Source organism: Arvicanthis niloticus, chromosome 9 (assembly GCF_011762505.2).
Source record: "Arvicanthis niloticus isolate mArvNil1 chromosome 9, mArvNil1.pat.X, whole genome shotgun sequence".
Taxonomy (NCBI): domain Eukaryota; kingdom Metazoa; phylum Chordata; class Mammalia; order Rodentia; family Muridae; genus Arvicanthis; species Arvicanthis niloticus.
In genome coordinates this window covers 15,607,560-15,634,082 of record NC_047666.1, presented here as the reverse complement: position 1 = coordinate 15,634,082, position 26,523 = coordinate 15,607,560, and the positions used below count along the sequence as shown (strand labels likewise).

The 26,523-nt window shown below is 36.1% G+C and overlaps 1 pseudogene; it reads left to right on the top strand.

Annotated features, from left to right (window-relative positions):
- Window positions 1-11,330: 11,330 nt before the first annotated feature.
- LOC117715667 (mitochondrial glutathione transporter SLC25A39 pseudogene) lies at window positions 11,331-13,261 on the top strand (annotated as a pseudogene).
- The last annotated feature ends 13,262 nt before the right edge of the window (window positions 13,262-26,523 follow it).

The following is a 26,523-nucleotide window of genomic DNA, read 5'->3' as shown; positions in this document are numbered from 1 at the left end:
TGCTTTCAGGGCTGATCATTTAGGATTAGATATCCAATTGATGTGCTCTTAATGACAGGAATGCAGCAACACAGAAGCCAAATTATTTGCAAAAATTGACATATCTAGTAGGTTATAAAAATCCAGGAAAAGTAAAGTGTTCAAATTGATATTCTTAGCCAAAACAAGATATTACTCTTCATTTGTCTTGAGCCTGGATATCTTTCCTAAAGCTTGCTTTATTATATTTTTCTACACATAGCCAAGACAGTTGACTTTTCCAAAAAATTTAAACAAATAAACACACATACATACACAAATGTAAAATAAAATATGTCAGAACTCATTCATAGATAATTATATATAAAAATGTGAAACTTAAAAATCTAATACAAAAAGTAGAAGGAATCTTAAGTATTTTCTGATTTTGCAGACCTTTCAAAGCTAATAGCCTTGGCAGCACTAATGGATATAGGCATCATGTTCCAGAAAGCCCAGGGCCACCAGGACACAGCTTTCCAGAGGGGCCCTAGTAACCATAACCATGCACCTAATATGGACAAATCTGTTCACTCCAGCCTTCACCATCATGTCTAAGGGACAAGGCTGGTACCACATTAGAATATGCAGCTGTCTCTGCAACAGGGAGGAGCAGACAGCCACAATTATCACTGTCATTTGGTCTTTGCATGACACTTCAGTTCAGTGAATCTGAATGTAGTAGCCACACATGTGCAAGGTTTCACAAATCTCAAATACTATGGTTTGGTAGGATTATAAATGTAATTTTCCATTTAAATATATTTATTTTGGTATGGTTTTTAAGCCATGTTTTTTTGCTATATGTCAACTACCCAAGGACTTTTTTAAATTTTATTTATTTATTTTTACTTATTAACAACCCATTCACTATTACCTTATATTTTCATTTTTTTTTATATTTAAGAATTTATTTTCTTAAAATTGTGACTTGAGAGATAGCACAGCAAATAAGAACAACACTGTTGCCCTTGCAAATGATCCAGGTTCAGATTCCATCACATCATAGTTCTCTATCATCCAGATTCTTATATGTGTTTTTTTTTTGTGTGTGTGTGTGTGTGTGTGTGTGTGTGTGTTTGTAAAAATGAGAGACAATGGATTTTACAAAAAAAAAAGAGGCATGGGCTGAATTGCAAGAATAAGAAGGAGAGAAAGAAAATTATGTAAATTCATACTCATGTATGAAATATCCAATAATTAAGTTTTAGAAGATGTAAATTTGTACAGTTGACACTGTGGAGTCTATTTTCCCCTTCTGTCATCTTGGCAAGATAATATTTTTAAGCTTACATTTCATCTCCTTTGTTACTTTATTGATTCATGATTTTAATCCCTTATCTTTCTAATCTGTGCATGTCATATTTCAAACTGCCATGTTCTGTTTGTAAATCAGTGTTTTAAACTTCATAGAGCATAAGATTATAAAGAAAGTAACATTACCTTAGCAATGATACATTTATTAATTTATTTAGCTATAAGTGTATAGATCTATTACTATATTAATTTTAAATATAAAATATTATGACAAAGCAACAGATATCTTTAACATATTTATCTGCAATAAATTTTAACTATTAGTTGGCTTGTAAATTTTAATTATACTCACATATCAAAATCAAAGAGTCAAAATTATATTAAATGACAAAATTTTCTTTCTTGCTTTTAAGTTTAAATGTATTTATTATATAAGATTTTGTCATAATTGGTTTACTTAGTGTATCACTGTTAAGAAAAAAGAATATTTAATGATGTAGGACACAGTTTTTTTTTACTTCTATTGATGTGTTCAAAATCAAACTGATTTCATCTTTACTGTTTATAAATTATTTCCTTCTTTTTCTGAAAGCTTTTTCTTATATCTGTGTATGCATTTGGTATATGTTTACTTAGTGCTCAGTATTGGGCATTTTTGTCTAACCATACACATTTGGCAATGAGTTAATTACAAAATGGTTCAAATAAATTTTGTTTTGTACATAATAAAAGTATGCCAAAAATTAACCTTTCAAAACATGTTATAGAACTTTTAGTGCAAAAATATCTATGATAATATATCTATTATATTAAAATAAGCACCTTGGGTAATGTTGATTTTCTTTCTTTTTTAATTTTATGTGCATGAGTATTTTGCTGGCTTATCTGTATATATAATATATATACATCTGATGCAAACAGAAGTCAGAAAAGGGCAGCAGAGCCCTTGAAATTGAAGTTACAGATACATGTGAGCCATCATGTGGGTATTAGGAATTGAGTCTAGTGTCTCTCTTAGAATGCTCTGAAGAAATGAGCAATCTTTCCAACTCCTAAACATTTTTTCTTTGGTTCTTTAAATTTTAAAGAATTTTATAATGACTTTTATTTTTTAAATCATATTATTACACCACTTCCATTCTTTCTTTCTTCAGTAATTCCTACATACCCCTGCTCTCTTTTAAGTTTACATATATCTAATGATGTCCTAATTTTCAAAAGTTGGTATAATTAAGCTAAAAAATTATGTGAGGAACAGATTTTTGTCCAAAAGGGCCACATTAATTGCTGTCTATTAAAGCATATAATGACATTTATACAATTACACAGGAATTACTCATTGAAAGTTGAAGTTAAAAACTCAAGGGTTCTTTGGAAAATCAGTTGGATGGTGTTTTGCTGGGGCAAAACCATGAAGGAAAGTTTAGTTAAAGTGGACACAGGTGAAAGGCTAAGGCAGTCTCATAAAGGAATGATTTGCTGAAGCAGACACAGGAGAGAGGATGTTCTGCTAAAGCAAGCATGTGAAAGAACACATGATGAAGGATTCTTTGCTAACAACAGGAATGTATTTCTCTGTCTTACATTGCGTAGCTGACCTGCATTTGTCAGGACTCCATAGACAGAAATATCTCTGGTGATGTGCTGCAGTTTCTTGCTGATTATATGCACATATTGAGGCAAGACATTACTGAGACACGTGGAGGACACCTGATGTTTCGAGGGCATAAATAGGACTCCATAGAATAACAAAGACAGAGCTTGGCTTGCTGATACACCTATCTGTACAAAGCTTGTGGGTCTCACATCTTTGCTGATCTTTGATTCCCTGAGAAAGGCACAGATGAGAGCTTCTCTTAGTATTCCTGTTGGTTGCTCCTGCTGAATCACACCAATGCTGAGGTCTTGCTGTCTCTGCTGGTTTGTGTCACTAATGTTGCTAACCTTACACTACTGAACTGGACTGATGGTCTATCCACGAGGTGTTTGTAAGTGGATCGAGCTGCTGCTACCTGCTAACCTGTAAACTGAACTGCTGATTTCCAGACAACACAAATGGGAATTTTTTTTAAAGAACTGTTTCTAAATGCGTCCACTTCCCCTGTATCCTTTCTTTTCTACTACCTCTGGTAGGTGGTGGGTTACAAGGAAGGTAAAAGTGTTTAAGAATTATCATTAAAAATAGAATTTGAAAAAATTAAAGTTACAACTCATTTATGTGATACAAATAGAATCTATTTTATTAGTTTTTTTTAAAGTTTTATTTAAAAGTAAACAGTTATCATTTGAAATAGCTTTTGTATTAGGGATGGGCCTTTGGGTCTATTTCCCTTTCATCACTGGGGCTTCCTCTGGCTTAGACATCTGTGGGCTATGTTCACATTGCAGCAGAGTTAATATGTACTATAGTCCTGTTGTGTCTAGTTTAGTTTTAGTCTTGTTTCCTTGGTGTTTTCCAACACGACTGCCTCTTATATTGTTTCTGCCTCCTTTTCCATGATGTTCCTTGAGTCCTGGGAGGAGGGATTTGACACAGACAATTTATTTAGGACCGAATACTCTAAGGTATCTTACTCACTCTTGTGGGAGGAATCTTCTAACATCATGACTGAGCAAGATACTGACCTAATGGATAGAAGAAAGTCATTAGGGAAAACATTATCTCTATAGAATCGTAGTATTTGGTTGTCATCTATGCTATGACATATCTAGTCTCCGATTCTTGATCAGTCAACCAGTGTCATGGCTTCCATCTCATGGAGTGAGCTTTCAGTATAAAAAGTTGGCTATTATCCAACTTTTGTAGCATTATTAAACTAACATATCTTTTGGGCAGGTCACCATTATAGTTCAAAGTGTTTATAACTGGCTAAGTGTTGACCTTTTATTTTATTAGCATACAGAATACCATCTAGTGCCACGAACATTAGTTTGAGTGAAATGAAGATGAATTCTCTAGATAGACACCAGCTCAGCTTCTCCATGTTTAATAAGTTTTAGTGGTTCTGTCTTTAGCAATATAGCCTTAACATCATTTTGTAGATAGCAACAAATAGCTTTGTCAATACCCTGAGGTATTTGGTAGTTGTCCTAGAACTCCTTTGGTTAACAACTCAACTACATGTTAACTCATTACTTGTACTGAAGATCTTGTTTGATGGTGCAAGATGTCTAATTGGAACTGTTTCCAATATCTGGCTGAATTGGCAGTAAACATGTGTGTGCAAGTTTCCCTATAGAAGGTTAAGGGGTCTTTGGGAACATGATAAAGATTTGTATAGATGACTTTTAAGCTAGATTTATTACTGCTCAGTAATAGATCTATACTGATTAACACAATGGCTGTACAACCTATATTGGTAAGTTACTATGCTTTCATAGTGTTATTTGGGCAATAATATATGAGTGTCCCCCATAACTCAAATTATTGTTAGCATGACTTACCATGTTTTTATTGATCGTGAACATTCTGACTTGTATAAGATGACATCACAAAGTAATTTTGGTTTGTATTTCCATGATGGCTAAGAGTGTTGAATATTTATTTTTTTCCCATACAACTATGTTTCCTTTCTTTTTTTTAAAGAATCATCTGTCCAGATCTCTGTTGAATTGTTTGTTTTCATGATATTTATTTTCTTATATTCTTTACATATTTTGGATATTAGCCCTCTAATGGACACGTAGTCAATAAACATATTTTTACCCTGTATCTTACTGGTTTTTCCAAATGGTGTTGCCCTTTGTATTACAGAAGATTTTCGGTTTCTTGAGGTTCCAATATTTAATTGATGTTTTTGGTGCCTATGCTATTGGTGTTCTGGTCAAAACGTCTTTTCCTGTGACAATGAGGGCAACTCTATTTTCCATCTTCTATTTTATCAAATTTAGTATATATAGCCTCATGATGAGATGTTTGGTACATGCACAGTTGAATTTTGTGACAATTAATTAGTGTGAATATGTTTGCATTCTTCTACATGTAGTCATGCCATTTGAACAGTACCATTTTTTTGAAGATGCTTTTTTTTTTTTTTAACATTACATGCTTTATTTTTTGATTACCCTCTAGGTCCCCTCTCCCAGAGTTCTTCACCTCATTCCCTTCATCTACACCTCTGAGAGGGTACTGGTCCCCACTCCTGGGCATCTCCCTTTTCTGGGGTATCAAGTCTCTACAGGATAAGCCATCTCCTCTCCCACTGAAGCCAAACAAGGCAGTTCTTGGCTTTATGTGTGCCAGCAAAAGCCACAGACCAGCCAATGTATGCTCTTTGGTTAGTGGCTTAGTCTTTTGGATCTCCCAGGGATCCAGGTTAAAGACACTGTTGGTCTTCCTATAGGGTTGCCAGACCCTTCAGCTCCTTCCCCTAACTCTTCCATAGGAATACCAAACTTCAGTCTAGTATTTATTTATAAGTATGTGCACCTGTCTCAGTCAGCTGCTGATAGAGCCTCTCAGAGGACAGCCATGATAGGCTTCTGTCTGTAAGCAAAATATAGTGTCAGTTATAGTGTCAAGAGTTAGTGCTTGTGCATGGAATATGTCCCACGTTTGTCCTGTCACTGTTCAGCCATTTCTTCAGTCCCTGCTCCATTTTTGTCCTTCATTCTTTGCTCTGTTTTTGCATTTCTTTTAGATAGGATCAATTTTGGGTAAAAAAAAAAAAAATTGAAGGTGGGTTGGCGTCTCCATCCTTTCATTAGGGGCCCTAACTACTAGATGTGGTCTCTTCAGGTTCCATCTCCCTACTGTTGGACATGTCAGCTAGAGTCACCTCCACTGTATCCCGGGAGCCTGTCATTTCAGTTGATGCTGGCTGTCAGATTGTTGAAAGTTATCTTAACTGTGTTGTGGTATGTCACTTGCATGTCCAGTAACTCCAAGAATTTTATCAGAAGAGATTGGTGGGTTTTTTTCAAAGGTGTTTTCTGCATCTAATGAGGCAATATGTAGATTTCATCTTTCAATCTGTTGAACCATGCCTTCATCTCTGGATGAAACCTACCTGATTAGTGTTGAAGACCTTTCTGATGTATTCTTGTAATCAGTTTGCAAATATTTTATTGACATTTATGACCTCTATATTCAAAAGCAAAACTGGTTAGTAGTTTTCTTCCTCTGTTAGGTCTTTAACAATTTAGGTATTATGTAGCTGTGATCTTTCAAAAGAATTAGGTAATGATCTGTCTGTTTCTATTTTGTGGAATAATTTGAGTAGGTTTGCTGTTTACTCTCCTTAGGAAGCCTGTTTGAATCCTGGACTTAATCTGTCTGATTCTGCTTTTGTTTTTACTTGTTTGCTTGCTTTTTCATCATTTACTTGTTTGTTTGTTGTGTTTGTTTCTTTGGGACCTTTAACTACTATTGCATTTATTTCAATAGGAATTGCAGGCCTGTTTGCTTATCTGGTCTTGATTTTGGTACATAGCATCTATCAAGAAAATTTGCATTTATTTTACATTTCCTAATTTTGTGGAGCACAGACATTTAAAGTATGTCTTTATGATTCCCAGGATTTCCTTGATATCTATTGTGAAATCCCTTGTTTGTCTCTAAGTTATTTTTCACCAATTGTCTCCATCTTTTCATTAGTATGGCTCAAGGTTTTAATCAGTCTTAATAATTTTCTTAAAGAACCAACACTCCATTTCATTGATTCTTTGTATTTTCTTTTTTTTTTTTTTCTGTTCCTTTTTATGTACTTCATTCATGAATTTGATTATTTTTGCCATGTACTTCTTTTCGGTGGTCTTTCTTCCTTTAATTATAGAACAGTGGTTCTCAACTTGTGTTGGTCTTGAGCCCTTTAGAGGTGAATGACTTGTCACAGGGTCACAGGCATTGCATATAGATGCCATGAATATCCGATATTTACATTGTGAGTCATAATAATAGTAAAACTACAATTATGAAGTAGCAATGTAATAATTTTGTGGTTGGTAATCAACATGATATGATGAACTGTGTTAAAGTGTAATAGCATTAGCAAGGTTAAAAACCTAGAACTTTCAGGTATGCTGTTATGTTATTAATATTTTTTTGCTTTCATTTTTTCTGAGTATTTTTTGTTTTGTTTTAATTTTTCAGGTAGGCACTTACTGCTATGAACTTGCCTCAGAACTACCTTTCACTGTTTCCCAAAGGTTTGTATGTGCCGTGTTTTTATTTTAATTTTCTCTTAATTTCTCTTTTGATTTAGTTTTCAATCAAGAGTCTCCTTGAGTTTACGGGCTTTCTGATGTTTTTATTGTGAATGATATCCAGCATTAATATGTAGTTGTTAAATAAGATGAACAGAGTTCTTTCAATTTTGTTGTGTTTGTTGAGATTTGCTTTGTGCCTGAACATTTGATTATTTTTTGAGTACATTCCGTGAGCTGATGAGAAGGCATATTCTTTTGTATTTGGATAAAATAGTTTGTAAATATCTGTTAGGTCTGTTTGATTTATGACATCATTTAACTAAAGGGTATCTGTTTAGATTTTGTCTGGATGACATGACTTTAGGTTAAAGTGGAATATTGAAACCATCCACTGTCACTCTATAAGGGTCAATATGTGATTTAAGTTCTAGTAGTGTTTCTTGTATGGGCCTGGGTTCCTAGAGTTTGGTGAATAGAGGTTAAAAATTTCAATATCCTCTTGGTAGATGTTTTATTTCATGAGTATATGGTGTTCTTCCCAGTCTCTTCTGATTACCTTTGTTTAAATTTTATTTTATCAGATATTAAAATGGCTACACAAGCTTGCTTCTTAGGTCAAACTTCTTGGAATATCTATTTTCTCTCCTTATCTTAGAGTGATATTGATTCTTCAGTCAGGTATGCTTCTTGAATGCACTATGTTCTCATATCCATTCCGTTAGTTTAAAATTTTTGTGAAAGATAGGGGTAGTTGAGACTATTGAATTGAGAGTTATCAATGGGTGGTGTTTTTTTTCCCTGTTATTTAGTTTTGGTGTTGTTATTCTCCCTTCTTTCATTGTGTTAATCTGGAATTATTCATTTCTGGTCTTTCTTGGGTATAGGTAACCTATCTCTTCAGGTTGATTTTTTTTTTCTACTGCCCCATGTAGAGGTATATTTTTAGATATATATGCTTTTTTTTCTGTTATTGTGGTTTAATGTTTTTCCAGGTATAGTAGTCCCGTCTATTAAATGTGGGCTCTTAGAATTTTGAAATATATGTGTGTATATATATGATTTTCTTTGAGTAAGGTATCCATTAGTTATACCCTGTCTTCAATGATTGAGATTCCCTAATTACTCCATCTCTTCTAGTCTGTTGATGAGGTTTTTTTTTTTTTATTGTTGTCAGTTTTTGTTTGTTTGTTTTGTTTTTATTTTTGAGTTTTTAAGGCTTTTATTTTTAGTTTTCTGTCAGTTTGAGCTCTCTTTAGTGATTGTAATTCTATTTTTATGCCTTAGATTGTCTTCCCCATTGCAATACATTTTTTTTGTGTTCTAACAGATTCTATTAAAAGGTTTGTTTATATCCTCTTAATGGCTTTAAACAAAATTATAACAACTGTTTTGAAATCTTTGTCTTGTTCCTCAGCTACATTGAATATCTCAGGGTGTAGTGTGATATGGTCAATGGCTTCTAATGGAGTATTTATGGTTATGTGCTACAATGGGGCTAGTTATCTAAGCCAGGGATGATTGTAACTCTCAGTGTTGATATCTAGTAGTCTTTTTAAAGGGTATTGTTTTCTTCTTTCCTTTTCATTCCACTCTATAGATCTTTAAAATGTTTAGTGGATGGGTATTGCTTACTAAATTGTATTTCTGACTCCCTCCTAGGTACTGCAACTAGAGGTGCCAGATGAAATATGCTTGTAGGTATTCGGGGCTGCTGAGGAGAAAGGGGAATGCTTTGAGTAGTGGGTAACTGAAAAGATCCACTGTGAAAGAGAAGCTGATTATACCATGAGGTTAGAGGAGTTACCAATGCCTGGCAGTAGAGAGGAAATGTAAGATTCTGAGCTTGGTCTCCCACAATTATCTGGATAAGAATCAGATTTGGATATGAAAAAATGGAATGAGTACAATGAGGTAGATTTAATTTGACTTTTCATCTGAGAAGTTGTGCCTCTTGATAGGGAAAGAGAAATTATCTTTACTCCACCCATCCCCATCTATCAGAAATTATGACAGTGTTAAGATTGTTTTCCACAGCACTGGCACTTTTGGCCTCAAAACAGCAGATGTTATGAGAAATTAATCTTTTTCTGAACATTTTATTCCAGAATCTAAGATAGTACTGGAATTTTAAAGGTATTTAGTAATATTTGATGAGAGGTACCCTTACACTTCCAAACTCTGTTCACTCTTTAATATTTTTGACACAAAGTCTCCTGTATAAAGATGTTTTATGTAACATTAAATCTAGATGGTTGCATGCCTTGATCTGTCAGGACCATGGGAAGCTAATAGGTCTTTTTGAAAAGTAAAATATGAGGCTGTTTGGTTCTTGTTCCCTCATTTCTGTGCTATCTTCTGCGGCAAGAACAACATCCTAAACATAAAAGCTTCTGTACATTTGAGTTTTAGACTTAGCTTCAAATATAACAGTAATACTGAAATTCTGTTTGGCAGGAAAATGATAAAGAAAAAAAAGTTTCTATAAAATGTCAATACAAATCTGTCTTTTTCTCAATTTTTTCTTTTTAAGAATATCTCTTCTTTCTCACTTGAAAGCATTATTAGAAATAGGCAGCATCCCAACTAGCCAATTAGTATAGTAAGACTAATGTGAAAATTGCAACATAAATAAAATAGAACATAGTGTGTAGCTGTCCAAAAAGAAGTGTGCTTATGTTTGTTCCAAGAGACAAGGAGAAAGCTCCTCTGAGATTAGTAGTTTTTATCATGATACTTATTGAGTGTTTAAAGCATTAAAATTTCAAACTCACAAGTGCATAAAGAAAAAAAAACATAAACATATTACTTTTCTATGAAATATATCATGCAAGATATTCCAGGATAAATATAGTGTGGAACATAATGTATTTACAATGAATCTGGGAAATAGTTTAAAATTTTAGTGTTACTTAATGAGCATCCTCTGCCCTCCTCTCTTGCTCTTCTTCTCCTTCCCTTTCCTTTTATTCACACCATACACAATATGAATTAATCATTTATTTGCTATTTATTTCTTGCTTTTATCCAAGACTTTGTGTCCAAGTTTATTTTCCCATTAACACCTAGTACATTATTAAGTGACTGATTGTTCTCTTTATTTTATGATGTTTTTACTTTCATATAATCTAGACATAAAATTCAGAAGAGGAAAAGATAATGTATATATCTCCATGTTACTTATCTTCAGCCTATTTTGATCAAAAATTCCCAATATATAGGTAATCCAAATATGTTTTATATTGTGGTATAGCTGCTTAATATTTAATTACCAGCAATATGGTTTAGGAAGTAAAGTTTCTTGCTACAATACTGAAGAACTGATTCAATTCCTATGGTCTATATGGTAGAAAGTGAGAGCAAACTTCTTCCAGTTTCCCTCTGGCCTCCACATGTCTACCACTGTGCAGGTACACACACACAATCACAAAATGAAAAAAAGAAGTTTTCGAAAAGAATTATTGTCATGTTTTATCCTGTTTATACTTTTTATATGATGAAGAACAAACAACAGTTAGCGTTAATTTATTGTACTGTTACACCAGGTTCTCATATTCTTGAAACTTCTTTGCCTTTTACTGGTGTTTTAAATCAGGAATTAAATAATCGATTTTACTGTTAATGCTACAAACTTCTTACATGATTTGTACCAAGTCAACGAGTAAAATGCTTACCAAGGATATGTAGAGATAATTGCATTTTGAAAGGACGACCTGAAAAAATATTTGGATGCCATGAGTTTCTGTACCTTAGCTAAGACTAAGTTAAGTCTCACAATGGAAACACAAAGAAATGCATGTGTGGCCACTGTGCAAGATGGGAGCAGGTGGTCCCTACACTGACTGAGCCTGTCAGGCCCCTAGCATGACATGGTACAAGCACAGGCCCTGATCCAGGATTCAAACTCCAAGATGGATGATCAGGATCCTGGGGCATTAGACTACTTCAGCAAAAGTGGCTTCAGGAGCTGGGGTTGTGGTGAAAGTCCGCCTTCAGTCTCAGAGACCGTTAGTAGCCAGAAAATTGACACCTCCTTCCAGATTCTGGAGTCTATCCTACACCAAATCACACTCCACTCCACAATCCCGAGGGAAGTGTCTCCTATACTACAAAGGTGTCCTGGAGCCCTGTACCTGTGCCCAAATGAAACTTGCTGTGCCACTTGGTTTCTGGATCCTACACTATTCACTGGCACCTTGGAAGCATTTGTGAAGATTGTGAGGCATGAGGGCACTAGGGCCCTGTGGAGTAGCCTCCCTGCCACCCTAGTGATGACTATGCCAGCTACCTCCATTCACTTCACTGCTTATGACCAACTCAAGGCCTTTCTATGTGATCATTCCTTGACCTCTGACCTCTACACATCCATGGTGGCTGGTGACCTCACCCGCATGAGCACTGTGTGACAGTTGCCAGCTCCTTGGAGCTTGTGCAGACCAAGCTGCAGGTGCAGCATAAGTCTTAAGATGAACCAACTACATGTGTTCAAGCTGCAGTGACACTGGTCTACTGGCGCTCAATAAAACTAGGCTGGGGTCCCACAGCTCTTGTACCCTTCTCAGATGTGTACGGTTCAACTTTGAGTTGGTGAAGAGTTGGCAAGATGGGCTAAGACCAAAAGAACAGACATCTGTGGGGCTCAGCTTTGTGGCTGGTGGGATTTCAGGAATGGTGCCTGACACCCTTACCCTACCCTTTGATGTGGCAGAGACATAGCTTCAAATGTCACTGGCAGCAGTGGAGGCTGTGAGAGTGGAACCACCAAGAGTTGACTGTACCTGGCTCCTGCTTCAGAGAATCTAGGTCATATCTGGCATCAGGGGACTCATTGTAGGTTTCCTCTCAAATATCATCAAGGTTCTGCCCTCCTGCTCCCTCCTTCGAGCTCCTGTGCCCCCTTGCAAGCTCCAGTTTGCAAGCTCCACCTGTGCCCTCCTGTGCCCTCCTGTGCCCTCTTGTGCCCTTCTGTGCCCTCCTGCATGCCATCATGATTAATACTTACATGAGTGTTGGAACCTGGTCCTGCAGATGTCCCACGGCAGTCTCCCGGCTGGTGGCAAGGTGTGAGTGGGGAGGGGGGGGATTGCCTGCCCCTGCCACTGCTTCTGGCATCCGTCGTTGCTGGCTAATCTTCTCCAGGTGTTGCCCCTGCTACTCCGTGCTGAACTGGTCCAGGCTCTGGCCAGGCCGATAAGGAGCCAGACTAGCTGACAGAAAGGCAGCCGGGCGTTCCAGGCAGGCTCCAGGGAGAGCCGGTGGGTTGTCAAGCGGTACAGCTCTTTGTTTAGCCGGGGAATGCGGCTAGGTAGCAGAAGAGCCTAGCAGGCTCTGAAGCGTTTCTGAAGCGTTACAGCTCTTAAGCCGGGAAGTGCCGGCTAGGTAGGCTAGGTAGCCGGGAGCCCAGGACACCTGGATGGTTCTTGTGTGCGCTTTACTTCTCAATTAAGCTCAATATATACAGTTTGGGGTGGGTGAAGGTTTTAGCAGCAGGTAACCTCATTGGCTTAGTCTGAGGTTTTGGGGATGCCTCATATGCATGTGAGGAGAGCCTGGGGCACCATTCCTATGTGACCCGATGGTTGTAGACCTCTCAACCTCTCTGAGGGAGGGGCTGTGAAGCGGTAAAGGGTGGAAGCTGAGAGCGCCAGGGGGCCAAGAACAGAGCCAAACGGCCTACCATCCCTCAAAGGGTCTCCGGGGTTTGAAGCTCATTCAACCAGACACCTGGTTGTCTCTCAGCTCAGTGCCCTACACATGAGTTTGTCAAAAATTCCTTCAGAGGATCAACCAGGAGCAGCCCCTGGGCTATTCAAAGTTGAGGAGCAACCAGCTCTTACACTGATGGGATAAGGAGACTGAAGTAACATCCTCTTCCCTTCCAATCCAGTCAACCAGGCTGTCCTCACATTCAGGTTCCTTCTGTTCCTCTTCCCAGAATCTCCACTCTCTCACCATCAAGTTCAATGTCAAATCTGAAGATTTCACCTTCTTTATATCCCTTTTATGGTTATAGTAGCTTGGTCCCAAAGAATCAAGATCTCAGGACATGCATTATTCCCAGACCTGTTCATTCTCTGTCTAAAGATGATAACCTTCTAAAAGAAAAGAAAAGAAAAAAGAAAAAAAAAGATAGGATGGGAGAAATAAAGGTATGTACATATCATTCCCAAAGGCCTCACCTGTACCTATGATACAATGTTAACTTGCTTGATCTGAAAATAGTCATATCCCAATATTCTTCCCCTGCTAACATTTACTTATCCCTAATGCTGAAGATGCTATTTCGTGTGTGTAATGAGAACTTCGTGGGAGAAAAATTCTGCTGAAAGATCAATATTAACTTTTATCATGAGCAACACACTATGTTTTCTTTTCTTGCCATTTACTTTTGGTTTAGTTATGAACTGCCTGAGTGAAATCAAGAATCTACTGAACTCACAGTGAAATCATAGCACCTGGGTGAAAACAAACTGATCTTTGTGCATGTACATCAAAGCCTAGCAGAGACGCCGATGCTTTAAGCATGATATATCTTTCAAGAGTGATAGTTCCATAGCACCATTTTTAAAATTTTATACCTTTAGGTTGTGAGATCCTCACCATGACTTTGTTAAGAGTTAAGATCCTTACTTCACTTTGTAAGACCAAATGGCATTGAAGTAGGAAGTGGACAGATTCTCCATATTGGCACTTCATCTTCAGAAGTCTATAGAAAAACAGTGGTTGACCAGACCCTCAAAAACACCATTCTGTTCTCTGACTATAATGACAAGCACATCTCTCATTTTCTGCCTTCATTTCCATAGGGAGTTTGTTCTTCTTTTTGTAACTCCCTGCCAAGGATTTCCTACCAAGTCAATTTTTTTATCCTCCTTTGAAGTCCTCACAATAACTTCAAAATACTTACAATATCATTAAAGGAATATCATTTGTAAAATGTCAATTACACATCACTACTGCTTCAGTAATCAACTAAATTTTATGGTAATTTTGCTTAAGACACTAAAGTCCTCTTTGTGTGTGTGTGTGTGTGTATATATATATATATATATATCCACCTATTCACCTCTCTCTCTCTCTCTCTCTCTCTCTCTCTCTCTCTCTCTCTCTTCCTCCCTCACTCCCTCTCTCTCTCTCTCCCTTATATCTCTAAGAGTGCTTAGAAACTAGTTTTATTCAGGCTTCTCCCAGTGGTCAGAGCCAATCTCTCAACCATCACAACTCAGGCTATGCATCAATAAGACTGCTTAGGCATTTCTGAGCAGCTGAATCTTGGTACTTAAAATACATATATTCACAATACTTGACAAATGATGATGTGCTTCACACAGAAATGTGTTAGCATCTGCAAATCTGAATACAGCAAAACAAACTCTCCATCAGCCCCTTCTTTCTGTTACCTGGAAACCCAACACAGGGAGTCTCTGTGGCTCTCAACTCCATATTTCCTGCACACTCTCTGAGCATTAGGATGGCCTAAAGAAGCAGAGGCCAGACTGGGGCTTGGACATCACTGTGGGTGCTGCAGTGAAATCAGTCAACACTAAAGCCAGCTTCCCACTTTGCTTGATAAAGATAGGGTCTCATGTGATCATCAATTAACAAAAATAAGTTTTTCTTTGGGGAAAGCATATTCTAGTTTGTTTTTTAATTCAACTGTAAGTTCTTTTTTGCAATACCCTCAAATTAACAAGCCAACATTGCCTAACCATTAAATCAAGAAATAACTAAATGTGGAAATAAAATTTAATCTGCAGTGAACACTCAGCTGGAAGTAACCCTATCATCCAATTACTATGCCAATGTATGAATACCATTCAATTTTTTTATCCTTGGTATTCAAAAGTGATAGAAACTTTTATGTTGTCCTCTGGTTTCATAGACAACAGCTACAAAAATGTAAGTTTCATAATAATTATATTATGAATATTGCATTATATATAATATATATCAATATTTCCAAAGATAAAATTGAGTCCTTGGATATGACAAACACTATTAAATTTTGTGATTGTTTATTTCTCATGTATGATAAGCAAAAATTCAAGTGAGACTCAACTGATGGGAAATAGTAGTTGATATGAATGTGCCTCCTAGTAAGTCAGTGTCCTCTGCATAAAGTGACATGTGTTACAACACATGAAATGGAGATACAGGGAGCTAAATATACCACATAGAGCTATACAGAGTAAAGCATTTGAACCTAATCACCTTGTTTTTTGTCCCTTGCTAAGTTTTATACATCAAGTGCAATTACAAAGATAGCCTTATTTTCTTTAAATATTGATTGTTCAACATTATCTTAACTTCTTAATACCCTTACCCACTATTTATGACACTTTTATTTTTGAAACAAAATTTATTTTATTTTTTTTAACAAAATGATGTATAATAAGGTAACCCAAAAACCATCACATTGAATTTGGACAAGGCAAACCAACAGAAGGGAAATAGCCCCAAGAGCAAGTAAAAAAAAATCAGAGAACTACTCTTTTATATCTTCAAATTTTTCATTAAAATACTGAACTGAGAGCTATAGTAAATAAGCAGGGTATATCAGGAAGACTCGTGTGGGCCTTGTGCTTGCTGCTTCAGTCTCTGAGCTCATGTGAGATTGCTCAGTTGATTGAGACAGTCTTTTTCCTGCTGATTTCTGACTTGGCTCTAACATTTCTTCTGCCTGCTTTTCAACAGGCTTCCCGGAGCTAGAAGGGAAGGATTTGATGAAAACATCCACTTAGTTCTGTGTGTTCCAAGTTCTCTCTCTCTCTCTCTCTCTCTCTCTCTCTCTCTCTCTCTCTCTCTCTCCCAGTTGCCACAGTATTAAGCTCCTCTATTGATGACTGAATAAGGCAATGGCCTATGAGTACAGCAAAGTAACATTATATTCTTACAGTTGTTGTTTGTTTGTTTTGCTGTTATTTTTGTTTTTAATCTTAGACTTGTGATGTTTCATTTTACCCTAGATCTCTGAGCTGTCTAATCTCTTATTCTTGATCACTAAATCAGTTTTAGGTATGGGTTTTATTTCATAGAGTATGCTTTAAATCAAATCAGACATTGATTCTTTACTCATACATGCTTTGTGCAACCATCGCCCTAGTATATTTTTCAGGGAGGTCATATTGTAAACTAAAGTTTTTGTGTTGGTGTTTGCATTTCTCTTTTGGTAGCTTACATAATGCATTCCCTTACCAAAGACATTAGAATTTAATGGTGAGGGTTCTAAGTATGTACCTACTCACCTCCTTCTGGGTCAACATGTTGTGTAGGTGTTGCCTTTAGCACTGAAGTCTTGCTGTCAGTTTGTAGAGAGCAACCTATTGTTTTGGCAATATCCTGGCTTGTTGGGGAATTTTATGGGACCTTTTTGGCCAACAAACCAATTGGGTATAACACTATTATTTTAATAAAGGTTATATTTTGGTATTCAATGTAGTATGTATGTGTGATATTTTTATGAGCTTGTGCTATTAACATTATTGTGCTAACAGCACAGTCTTAAAGTTGGCTAGATATTTTGTTTTATTTCTGGAGTTAGTTGCCTATGATCTGAAATATTTAGTATAGTTTTCCAAACTATGATATTTTCAGTAGCTTATGAGAATAAGCTGGTCATTCATGTTGACTTGTGTCAATTTGGATGAGGATGGCTTGATAGTCCCATCACTGCTAGTTCATGTTTGCTACCCCAACTCAACTAAACTGGACTGCTATAAAGTGTTTGTGAGTAGATCAAGAGGTAGTAGAAATGGCTCTGATTCAGTCATTGGCAATTTGTGAATAATAAAAATATTTTTCTTTCAATAATAAATTACCCGGTATATTTGTGTGATGAATTAATGTTCTTCATGAAATATGTAAAAAGAAAACAGTGATGGTTTTACATATATGGTTACTTTACTTGCCCATGTTAAGACTCTGACTTTAACATTCTATGTATGAGATGCATGGAAGACACATGATGTTTGGGGGGTTATAAAAAGGACTTGAGGGGACAATGATGGAAGCAGAGCTTGGCTTGCTTATAGAGTTAGGTGTACAATGCTTGTTGGTCTCTCATCTTTGCTGATCTTCAGTTTGTTGACAAGAGGCATGGCCTAGAATTTTCCTGACTTTCTTGCTGGCCCTGGTCACTCATGTTGACTTGTGTCAATTTGGCTGAGGATGGCTTGATAGTACCATCACTGCTAATTCATGTTTGCTACCCCAACTCAACCAAACTGGACTGCTATAAAGTGTTTGTGAGTAGATCAAGCTGCTAATGAAGACTTCTGTGAACTGAACTGCCAACTTTTAGACACAGGTGGAAGTTGTTCCAAAGAATTTTTCTAAACAGGTCTACTTCCCCAGCATCCTTTCTTTTCCACTACCTCTGGTGGGTGTTGGGCTGCAAAGGGGGTTAAAACATTTAAGAAACATAAAGTAGACTTTGAAAAAATTAAAGTTATGAAGGAAGAAGGAATGAGAGAAGGGAGAAAGGAAGGAAGGAAAGGAGGAAGGAAGGAAAAAGAAAAGAAATAGGAGAGGAAGGAAGGAGAGAGAGGGAAAGAATAAGGAAGGAGAAAGAAATGAAGGAAGGAAAGAGGGAGGGAAGAACAAATGATGGGAGGAAGGAAAAAAGAATGAAGGAAGGAAGAAAAGAAGGCAAAAAGAAGGGATGAAGGAAGAAAGGAGAAAAGAAAGAGGTAAGGAAGGAAGGAAGAAAACAGAATGAGGGAGAAAGGGAGGGAGGGGAGGGAAGAAGGAAGAAGGAAGAAAGAAAGGAAAGAAGGATGGAAGGAAGGAAGGATGGAAAGAAGAAATTATTTAAGTTTACAGTTTGAAGCTACAGTGCATTGCTGTCATGAAGGTATGGTAGTAAAGAGAACTTAGCTATGGTGCAAAGGAACATGAAACAGTTGGTCACATAGTATTCAGACTTAAGAAACACACAACAAAAATATTGATATTTATATTTCTTTATACATATATATATATATATATATATATATACACATATATATATATTCTATCTGTGAGCTCAGTTTATGAGATGATTTTGTCTATGTACAAGTTGTGTTTCCTTCATTAGTGAAACTTCTGGGAATATGGTCAGATTGACGAGAACAGTAAGTTTTATGAGACTGGAAACTTAGTCAAGTTGATCATGAAGTTCATGTAGGTAGAAGAGGAGTGTAAATCAGCTATAGTTGATTGAAACCAACATTAAAATTACTCAAGATGAAAATTCTCAGTTTCTATAAATGATATCTCTAGATAACTGTATAAAAGGAAAAATACTTTATATGAAGCACATAATTGTTTATGCCAAAAGTAAAGAATTATCAAAACTACCTGCAACCTATGAGGAAGAAAAATGCAATTTTAAACTAAAAATATTCTCAAACATTAGAAGAGACCACTTTATAGAGAGGGTTGTATTCTGGGGACTAGAGACAATGAAGTCATTGGGGATGATTAAGAAAAAAATGCCACCAATGATGTTTCAAAGTTACCTCTAAAACATGGTAACTCACAGTCTATGGTGGGGTAATGACTTAAGCATGGAGGTCCTGATTAAGATAGTGCAACATAAGAACCTGGTCCTGAATATAGCAATATCATTGATGGACTGCATGAAGCTCAAGAAGAAGGAAGACGAAAGTGTAAGTGCTTAGGTCCTTCTTAGAAGGGGGAACAAAATACTCACAGGAGGAAATACGGAGACAAAGTGTGGAGCAGGAAGGAAAGGCCATCCAGAGACTGTCCCACCTAGGAACCCATCCCATATACAGTCACCAAAGCAAGATACTATTGTGGATGCCAAGAAGTGCATGCTGACAGGAGCCAGATATAGCTCTCTTCTGAGAGGCTCTGCCAGAGCCTGTCCAATATAGATGCCAATGCTTGCAGCCAACCATTGACTGAGAACTGGTTCTCTGATGGAGGAGTTGGAGAAGGGACTGAAGGAGCTGAGGGGATTTGCAGCCCCATGAGGGGAGCAACAGTGTCAACTGGCCACACCCCCAGAGCTCCCAGGGACTGGACCACCAACTGAAGAGTACACATGGCTCCAGCTGCATGTGTAGCATATGTCATAGCATATGGAACACCCTCATAGAAGCAGGGGGTGTGGGGAGGGGATAGAGGATTTCTTGGGGAGGGGGGAAATCAGAAAAGGGAATAACATTTGAAATGTAAATAAAATAAAGAAAATATCCAGTAAGAAAAGAAATATTGATGGAGGATTTTCTGAGGTAGGAAAACTTTCACACAGCAATCTTTGAATGAAAACCAGTTGAGTTGAACTTAGGACACATTAATTAACTCTATTTTCTTGCCTAGAAATGAGAAGTGGTGTGGTGTGTGTTTGTGTGTGTGTGTGTTTGCAAATCAGGGCTGAACAGTTTACCAGTGTTTGTCTAGTAGAGTGAAAATAAAATTCCTTTAAAAATAAATAGATAAATTTGTTTTGAAAGCTTCTGATGAATTTTGGAGTAACCAAAATTTATATGAAACATTTGGCAAAGTTATTCAAATTATTCAAATGTACAAATAACAAGTATTCTGAGATTCCTGTGAAGATGGGAACCGTGGATTAAGATCATTTATGCTACATGCCATCAAAAAACAGAAAATATTTTATAGTCACTTTGGTATGTTTTTACCAGAATTATGGAGAATACTAAAATTCTTATCAGGGAATTATGTAGCAAATATTATACCCTCTGACTCACCTAGTTCCACTTGCTCTTTGAGAGTAAAGAAATAATTGGATTTATATTCATGTTTAATTTATTTTATAATAACCTAAATTGCTGTATTCATTAAGTTTTATTAGAAATTATATTTATTTTCTTGAAGTAATAAAATATAAGTGCTTTTTTTACTTTCCTTTCTTCTTATGGACAGACACATATCACCAATGCACTAGATTCTACCATGCATATGAAAGTGTCACACAAACTTGACAATCACAGTAAAATAGGCATGTGATTTATGGTTTAGTTCAATGTCAAGGGAATAATTTGTCTTCTACTCTGAAAAAAAATTGTAAAGCAGATTCTAACACTCAATTAGAAATCTTGAACCCCATCAGTTATGTTAATTGTGTCTGACATCATACCTTTTCACAGACTTGTATGTTGTCCGTTTAGTAAACTAATTGTACTCATCCATTGACTTTATATTAGTATCATAGGATATAACCACTGATGGATAAATACAAGGCTAATTATGGTTTCACAAATAAATTGCCACTTAGGTCTGTTTCATACATTGAAATTGGGGTACATACATTTCTTCATTCTGCAGTTTGAATAAAACATATCACTGTTTGGCTACATATTTAGAGAAACTGGCTGAAAGTAAATTTGGAACATCAGTCTAGCGTATACCAATGACATTCACTGGAATGGTACAAGCTCAATGAAAAGCTATCTACTTGCACTTAGACAGAAAGTGAACAGAGCTCAAGGCAAAACACTCAAGGGCTCAAAGATATAGGAGAAGTTCAAACCTTTAACTGTAACTTACAGAAGCTATGGCTGTAGATTATAATATTTATTATTCAAGGGACAGTAGAAAGCAAACACCCTGACTTGGGTGTACCTGTAAATTTCAAAACAGAAAATAGTTGATAGATTCGCACTAGCAATACATCACTTAATTACATAGTACTTGTGTCAATCAATCTTTAATTATTACAAAGTTCCAATGAGTTAAAATAATTTAGCATATCTTTAAAATAATTACTGGATAAGTCAATAGACAGTTACCTAATTGTCTTGAGGCAGGTATTTTGATTGTATTTGGAACTATTACAATCTGAGTTGAAAAATTGCTGGAGCCTTTGTCATTTTATTTCAATTATTGAAAAGTAATTTCAAATACCAATCATTTATTCATAAAATAGAATATAATTTCAGTGTATCTGACTCCTTTAACTCATATAAATCATTTCTGTATCTCCAGGTTTGCTTTATATTTATTCTTATTTAAATTTATATTTTCTCCCTCTTTCTGCATATCCTCCAACTCCTCTGTGTCTGTGTGTGTGTGTGTGTGTAAAAATCCATGCCATAGTGAGCATGTGGATGTCAGAGAGCAACATTCTGAAGTTGTCTCTTCCCCTCTATCATGTGGTATCTAGTGATTGAAATGAGGCCATCAGATGTGCTGATGAATGACTCCCATATTGAATAATCATGACACCCCAGTATTTACAATATTAATGATAAATCTTTCATCTTAAGGTATACAGACATTTTAATCATTACTTGACTAATTAATCACTCTAGTATCTGGGCTTTAAATCAAGGAATGTAGGAGTAAATTAACCCTTCAATTTTCTTTAAAGACATTTGTGTTGAAAGAAGAATTAAATGTGTTTAAAGATGTTATTTCTCCATAAAAAAGAATTTGTCTACTTTACCATATGAGTAAAATACACTTGGATAATAAAACCTATTTTCTGCAGAAAAGGCCAATTAGTCATTTCTAAATCACTGTGTAAAACACCAACAGAAGCAAGAGGAAACACAGTATCCACAAACAATCAGACCATCATAATATATGTAGTGATTGAAATTTATGTATTTATATTATGTTGTGTTTGTTTAGATCATGGGCTATGTTATACAATAAGATGTAAATATCAGCTAATTTATCTTTGAGTTTCAAGCGAGCTTTCTGAGTTGATGCTTATCCCAAAAACACAAATGAAAACTCAAACATACAAACAATATCTCTCCCCAAAATAATGAGACACAATCCTGTTCAGAACTTTTGAAAGATGATGCCAGAGTGATTGTAACATGTATCTCTATTTCATCTGTAGCTATAGTCTATGAATTCATATTATGCTCTAGTCAGGACTCAGTGAATACAATAACAAATACATTGTTTCTTTTTCTCAAACATAATGAACTGTGTGGCTCCCCAACTATACTTAGTGGTTGTCTGAATGAGACTATTAATAAACTTATGTGTAACTCTGGAGTTGCTATATTCTTGTCTAAAAGAGGCAAATATATTTTTGTGGGGTTTTGTCTATGTGAGTGCTTATAAAATGTGAAAAAAAAATATGTGTAAGCAAAAGTGGTATGTGCCAGTAATATTGAGAAATCTAATGACCAGGGGAACATGTGACTTTAGAAAAGCCCCTTTTCTCTATACAAAGAACTACAACATTTAAGACAGAGAATACTCTTTGGTTTAGTTGCCATGATGATACTGATGTGAAGTATTCACCATAATCAAGAAACATACAATTTGCTACCAAATGCAGTGGTGGGAAAGAAGCATGGGAGATGGCTCAGCAGTTCAAAGTTTTTCCTGCTCATGCAGAAAGACCTGGCTTTTTTCCCTGCCCTCATCCAACAGTTGGTAAACACTCTAGCTCTATGGAATCTATGGGCTATGCCTTCTCAGGTCTCTGCAGGCACTGCATGCACATGGCACACATGCATATTTCACAACACATATGAAATAAAAATATTTATATTTAAAATCTTATTTTTTTATTTTATAATATAATCCTGTATGAATATTTTAGCAGGTCAGTTTCTTTCATGCACTACGATTTTTAGACTATCAGTTTCTGTCCTACGTTATCCTTGTTGATACAGTTATCTTTGGGAAACATTTTGAAGTGTTGTTTACCTTGGCTATGAAGTAGTTAGACTGTATGAAAGAATTGCCAACAGATACTAGACTTTGTACATTTGAATTAAGTCACCTTGAAACCAAGTTAAATATTGTGTGTTGACTCCACTAACCACATTTGGAATACTGAATAGACATATATACCGTTTGCACAGCAGCATTTGTATAGGCTTTAGATATAGACTATCTCCATCACTGAGAAGCAAGAGCTCAGTGTATGACTTGGAGCTTTTTCAAGCCTTCATCCCATTTTTCTTCAGATGGATTCATCCATCTCCCTTCTCCGGGAGTAGTTAAACTTAATCACAGGAAGAGCTCCTGCTCTCTTAAGCATCTTAAATCTCTTCGGCTGTCTCTGCATTTTTATTCCTTTTTATCTAAAACCAATTGAAGTTGTCACTGGCTCATTTTATACCCCACTAATAGCCAGACCCTCTGGAATTCACTAATGCTGTTACACACCAATCGATAACAATTAGCTGCCACCGCTTCAACTCGATCCCTGCCTGGTTCTAGAATTAGCAGTGCGACACTCTTGATTTAATTGAGAAGTACACTGATATCTGAAGCTTTTCAGAGCAAATTGATGTAGACTTTTAAAATGACATCAAGACACTCATCCGTGTATCCCAGCCTCCAGAAACTGGCTTCTCTTAGTGGGCTGGAGGAAGTCAGCAAGCCAGTCAGCATCAGTACTGGATCTTGACATTCCTAATTCTGTTTTATGTTTCACTGCAAAGTGTTCTGAGGTTTCTGATTGGCAGAGACAAAAGAACATATTCTCTTCTTAAAGACTTGTTTTGTTCACCTCAGCTTGATATTAATACATAATTTTACCCTTGCCTTTCAAATGAATTTTCCATTTCAGTATGACATTATTACCCATAAACCTATTTGCTGTTGACATTGCCACTGCTGTTGGCTTAATAAGGACCTTTTGCTTAATAAGGATCTTTTAATCTCCATTTATCTGCATTTTTAAGCTTAAACCTCATTTTTCTCATCAGTGTCACCAGAACACTTCATACCACTTGAATGGTTTCCTTCAGAAGCATTACTGACATATCACTTCCTCTCTTCCTGGTAGCCACATTCCATAACTCAACAACAATCTATTAAGAGCCTATTGTGTATCAGCCCCTTACCTAAGTGCTCAGGAAGTATCCATCTATAAATTAAACAATTACACAGTTCCCATTGAGCCTGCATTTTAAGAGAATTTAATGCACTTTAGCCAATTCATTATCAGGTCGTCAAATGCAGGGACTATATATGGCATGTATTCCCATTAGCTTTTCTCTCAGGTCCCAGAATATATCCTGAAGTTCAGTAACATATTAGTGAAAAGCGTGGATGAGACACTTCTTGTAGTATAGTGATAAACACTTTCAAATCATCATTTGTTTATTTTTCATTTAATTATGTTTCAAAAATATTTCCAGTTAATAGTCCCATCCAGATAACTACTGAGCCCTTGAGATTTCTAATTTTACCCATCTTGTCTAAATTGCCTTTTATTTTTTTGTGCCACATATAAATAAATAAATAAATAAATAAATAAATAAATAAATAAATACAGATAACCATCAATCAAGGACATGTATCTGCTGTTGTGCTTCTGTTTTGTCACCAATTAAGTCAATGCTGTTTGGTGTTAAATTAATCCATGTTCCAAGAGAGAACTGTCAGGTTATTTGACCTAAGAAGGGAAAACTTCCTCTAACCAGCTGGCTGACCATGATAAGTGGCCACCTTACTTCGAAGCCATTTCCTTGTTGAATTTGTCATATCTCAAGTCACAGATGAGTGACTTCATTCTAGTCAAACACCAAATATAATTCCGATTCATACTAACTACATTTATGTATTATCTTAAGGAAACGGCCATGCCAAAAATACACAAGAAACCTTAATTCATTCTTATATCGTAGCAATGTGAAGAATAAGAAGATGTAACATTTTTCTTTAAATGTGAAAATGACAACTTTATAGATTCTACACTCAATTCTTCCTTCTCTCCTCTTTTTTTTTTTAAACCATTCTTGCTCTTTTTCTTGGAAATCATTGTGAATAGTAGTCTTGAATATTCTCATTAACTCAACTGAAGATACTGTGTTTTGTACATGAAGCATCTGGGACTACTGAGATCTCTGACTTTCTTCATGTATCTTAAGTTTTATTACTTTCTCTTGAAAAAGTCACTTTTTTTAAAAAAGATTTTTTTTTCATGTATGTAGGTACATTGTTGCTGTCTTCAGACACACCAGAAGACAGCATCAGATGTCCATTACAGATGGTTGTGAGCCACCATATAGTTGCTGGGAATTCAACTCATGACCTCTGGAAGAGCATGTAAGTGCTCTTAACCACTGAGCCATCTCTCCACCCTCCTCAAAAACCATTTTTTAAAACCCACTGCACCTGTCATATTTCTACATCAAGTATAAATAAAGGCATCCAACTAATTTGTGGCTCATGTCAAGTCTTTGAACAACTCAATATTTTTCCTTGTATGAAAAAATGAAAATAGTATATTTAATCTAACAAATAATAACAATAAATTTGTATGTGTGTGTCTGTGTGTGTGTGTGTGTGTGCATTAGTTAGTTAGTTAGTTAGTTAGTTAGTTAACTTCAGTGGACAATTTGACACCCCTAGGAAGAAGAAAACTCAACTGAAGAATTGCCTAGATAGAAATGGACTTTGGCTTTGCCTATTAGGGTATTTTCTTGATAACTAAATAATGTAGAAGGGCCATGACCACTGTGGGTATCACTAGCATTGGGCAGAAGTGTTATAAGAAAATTACCTGAAAACAAACCACGTGAATTAAGCCATTAAGTCACATTTCTCCATGCTTTCTTTTTCAGATGCTGTGTTCAGGTTCCTGTCCTAAATTTCTGGTTTACCTCTAGGACCATGATGTATAAGAGAAAATAGTTTTGTTTTTGCTTTTTTGTTTTGTTTTGTTGTTTTTTCTTCTGGCAATGCTTCTGGGTCTTTTTGTGCAATTTTAAGCTTCTTGAGAGCATGCTAATTGAAACCAGGAGCCATGAAAGAGATAGAAAGTTAGTAAGATTAGTTTGAGGGAAACAGAAAATTCAACCTTCCTTCTTACAGTGTCCATCAGTAAATTTTAGCATGCCCTGGGAATAGATCATCTGATGAGACTTCTGTACCATCTATCATTTGTCTTGCTTCCTTCCTTCATTCTGTGAGTTGCTCATTACTGATACCATGATGCTATCAGTGATGAACCTGAAGAGTGTAAAGTTGAAAGTTTTGATTCCAGTGAACCAGAAGAGAGGTTTAGAGCAAAGATGATCATCTGTGTTTCTTGGTTTTAGAGCCTAGATTTTATTCATCACTCTCTAAAGTACCTAGAACTAGTATCAAGATCAGCAGTTACACATGATAAGAATACTCTGAGACCTTTGCTTGTTTGCTCTTTAAATT